Source organism: Choloepus didactylus, chromosome 1 (genome assembly GCF_015220235.1).
Source record: "Choloepus didactylus isolate mChoDid1 chromosome 1, mChoDid1.pri, whole genome shotgun sequence".
Taxonomy (NCBI): Eukaryota; Metazoa; Chordata; class Mammalia; order Pilosa; family Megalonychidae; genus Choloepus; species Choloepus didactylus.
Window position 1 is genome coordinate 220605886 of NC_051307.1, and position 4223 is coordinate 220610108.

The 4223-nt window shown below is 40.5% G+C and overlaps 1 pseudogene; it reads right to left on the bottom strand.

Annotated features, from left to right (window-relative positions):
* Window positions 1-2657: 2657 nt before the first annotated feature.
* Window positions 2658-3185, bottom strand: LOC119529061 (annotated as a pseudogene).
* Between the last annotated feature and the right edge of the window lie 1038 nt (window positions 3186-4223).

A 4223-nucleotide genomic window follows, 5' to 3' on the forward strand; every position in this document is an offset into this window, starting at 1 on the left:
TCCAGTAGTTCTGTTTGGTTCATTTTTAAAAGTTCTGCCTCTATTAAGATTCTCATATTACTCATTCATTGTTTCCCTGATATCGTTTGCTTATCTTCTTGAGCATTTTTAACATCATTTTTTTAAAAAGCTTATCTCAGGTTGCCCATATTCTGTTCTTCTCTGTTGGTGTTTTCTGGATTTTTATCCTCTTCGTTTGGATGGTCCATCATTTCCTTTATCTCTGTTTGTCCTTTACTCTTTGGTTGCACACTGTGCAATTTAATATTTAAAAATGTTAACTCCAGGATTTATTCCCTAAGATGTCTCTTTCTTGATTTTGTCACCAGCTGGTGATAAGACAGACATTTCCTGGAGCTTCAGCCCTCCTATCAGGAAAGTCTGCCCAAGGCAGTGTGCAGGGTCTCCCCTGTTTTTCTGAGTCTGTGTATTGTCTTGGGGATTTGGCTGCTAATTGTTTTGGAGTCCCTCTGTTAACAGGAGTTTGATTGTGCCCTCTTGTTTCCCAGCAGACAGACCTCCATCTCCCAAGTATTTGAAGCTGGAAGCCCTTATTCCAGATCTTGTACCTCTGTAGTTTCTTACACTCCTTTTGTTGTCTCAATCTGCTTTTGCCCGGAGGGCAAATTCTGGGAGGAGGGGTATGCTGGAGAGGACTTCCTCAAGTCAGTCCTTCCCAGCTGAAACAGGTCCAGGGACCAGAGCAGGGGACACAGACCAGCTCCAAAGTGCTCTGGGTAGGGGATCAGGAAGGGTGCCAAAGGTTTCTTCCATGGTTTACCAAAGCTGAGCTTTCTTGGCCTGCCCATCAAATGCAGCCCTTCCACTAACTGTCCACCTCAGCCATGAGGAAGCTTAGTGCCTTTAAGTGTCCTCCATCATGGTCTTTGTCTGGGGTTGGTTGAAACAATGGCCACCCTCAGATCCAGGGCTCCAGTAATCTGATCCCTTATCAGAAGCCATAATCAGCCATTGGACATGCCAACCATGGTCTAGTGGAAGAGGATTTTTATATCCCTTTATGTCATCAGCAGGATACTAAGAGCTGGACCCCATGGCAGCCTGACATGAGAGTGGGTTATGGGTGCCAATAGAGCAATTTACTGTTCTTTGCCATAATTTATCAGCCTCTTCCTCTCACTCTTCCCTGGATGCTGTACATTGTTCATCTGGCCTCTGAAATTTCAAAATGGTTGTTTCTGACAGTTCCTGCCTGTTTAATGGAAGGACTGGGTCCTGGAGCTCCCTACTCCACCATCTTTCCCAAATCCACCCCCCACCCCCAACCCACTTAAGCCCTCCATGGTTTCTGATGAGAAATCAGAAGTCAATATTATTGGGACTCTCTTGTACATGACATGTGCTTTTTTTCTTCCAGCTTTCAGAATCCTCTCCTTGTCTTTGGCATTTGAAAATTTGACTACTGTGTCTGGGCATATTTTTCTTTGATTTATCAGATTAGGGTTTCATTGGTATTCTTGAATGTGCATATACATGTCTTTTGTTAAATTTTGGAAGTTTTCTGCCATTTTGTCTTGAATATTCCCATTGAATATTCCAGTTACTCCTTTCCCTCTTTCTTCTCCTTCTGGAACTCCAATAATCATATATTGATATTCTTGAGGTGTTCCGCAGGTCTCTTGGGCTCTGTTCGCTTTTGAAAAGTCTTTTTTTATTTCTGATTCTCAGCCTGACTCATTTAAATCTTCTTATCTGTGAGATCATTGATTCTTTCTTCTGCCAGCTCCAACGTACTGTTGAAACCCTGTAGGGTATTTTTTTCCAAGTGGATCAACAATGTATTCAGTAATATAAATGGCATATGGACCTACACATGGAATGATCTGATAACTATTTGCTGTGTAATACTTAAGCCAAGAATTTGATCTAAGTTCCGTTCAGTTGCAGTACATATTTCTGTGTGATCTGATCAACAAACAAATATGTATACAACATCAAGCTTTTTTCCTTTTACTTTCTATCTTTTTTTTTTTTTTTTTTTTTTGTTAAGAGCAGCTCAGTGACTTGGGGGTTGTTTAGTACAATACACAGAGAACCTAAGGGGAAAAGTACAAAATGGCCCTTAACACCAGTGCCAGTACTTGTCACATATGGTTACCACTAAGGATAAATTAATTTTCGTGTTGCTCACTTTTTTTTAGAACATAAATCAAGGCCATTATCTCAAACTTGAGGTAAATACACAATACGTACACAACATTATGCAAAATACTTTTCATAAGTAACACCACACATTAAAATATTGGAACTGAGTATCTGGGCTCATTTGCATTTTGACTTAATAGAACAAGAAGAGAACAACATTCAACTAGGGAGGTTTATACTGATAATAAAGCTTTTAAAGTTAACAAAGTCTTCCTCCTTTTAGACTTACAACAATGACCTGAGAAGGTTCATTATGAGAAAAACGCCATTCACAGCTTTAAGACTTAACTTCGAAAGGAACTAATGAGAAAGCCAATTGGAAGGTAAGACTTCATGGTTGCTTCCAAATAAGCGGTCTTAATTTTTCTTCTTATAGAAAAAGTTTTTAAATCAGTTTATTGTAAGTATATCTAAACCATTAATTTTTACAGCTTTCAGGAAATGTCCAGCACTTCATTTACACAAAGTCTATGAGAAGAGGTCAGTAGAGATCATCTAATTTTAAATCGTGACATCATCCATTCAAGTCCTTGGCACAATCCCTCACCTGTAAGAACATAGCATGTCTGGATATGCCACTGTGATCTTTTATAGAACTTAGTTTCAAAAACTGGGAGATTTCTGCTACAGTCATACATTCTTTAATATCTTGTTTATTAGCAAAAATCAGCAATCCAGCTTTTCTTAGGTCCTCATGTGCTAACATTTTATACAGTTCTTCTCTAGTTACAGAAATGCTTGCTCTGTCTGTACTGTCCACAACAACTATTACAAACTCAGTGTTAGTATAGTAAGTGTTCCAGGAAGAATGAAGGGATTGTTAGCCACAAATATCACATCAGAAAACGTGTATTATTAATGACTATCTCTTCTACATCGCTTCCTATTGTAGGGGATGTATGTACAACTTCATTCATAGAAAATTGGTAAAGGATGGTAGGTTTCCCTGCATTATCCAGCCCAACAGTGGTAACTTTGTGCTCCTGGTGATCGAACAGTCTCCATATCCTGGTGAAGAGAATTCCCGTTCTCGGGCAGTGGATCCCCCTCCAGCCACCTGGGCTGCCTGGCTTCCCCTGGCTCCAGCTGAGGGGAGGAGGGAGATGAGCCAGAGCCCCTGCTTCTGCTGCTGCTCCCGCATTTGCTACCTGCCTGCTTCCCGGGAACCGGAGAGAGGCCGAAGGCCACGTCGCCCTGCCACACACGAGGTCCCACCCGCTGCTGCCGCTGCGGCACTCGCCTGGCTTATGAACATGGCTGCCACGTTGTCTCCTGTAAGGAATTTTTCATTTAAATTATTACGGTCTTCATCTCCAGTATTTCTGTTTGGTTCCTTTTTAAAAATGTCTACCATTTTATTGAGATTCTCATGTTTTTCATTCATTATTTTCCTAAGATCCTTTATTTCTTTCTTCGTGTTTTCCTTGCACATATTGAGGATCATTTTTAAGAAGTCTTTGCTCAGTATGTCCAAAGTATGGTCTTTTTCATTGTTGGTTTCTGGATTTTATTTTGTTCCTTTGGGTGGGCCATCATTTCCTGTTTCCTTGTTTGTCTTGTAATTTTTTGTTGTAAAGTGTACATTTTAATATTTTAAGTGTTATTGCTCAGATTTAGTCCCTGAGCTATCTGTTCCTCCAGTTTGTACCCAGTTCGTGATAGGACAGAGATTTCCTTGGTTGCCAGTAGATAACAAAAACAAACAAACCAAAACAAAAACACCTTTAAAAGTCTTTGCAAAGTGGCTTTGTGTTGGCTGGTGCTCTCCTTCACAGTTTAGCCCTCCTATCAAGAAGATCAGCCTGGGGGGACTGTGAAATGCAGCACACTCTCCATCTTTTCTGAGCCTCCACCTTGTTCTGGGCTTATGCTTGCTTATGGCTTCATGAATTCCCTTGTTTACAGGAATTTCAATGCTCCCTCTACTGTCTATGAAACTGACTTTCTCACCCTCTTGGATGCTCCATTGTATGACTTAAAGCAAGTAACCCTTTGCCCCGGGTGACTTTGATTTAATTGTTTCTTTACTGTTTCAGTTGCCTACAAGTTGCTTTTTG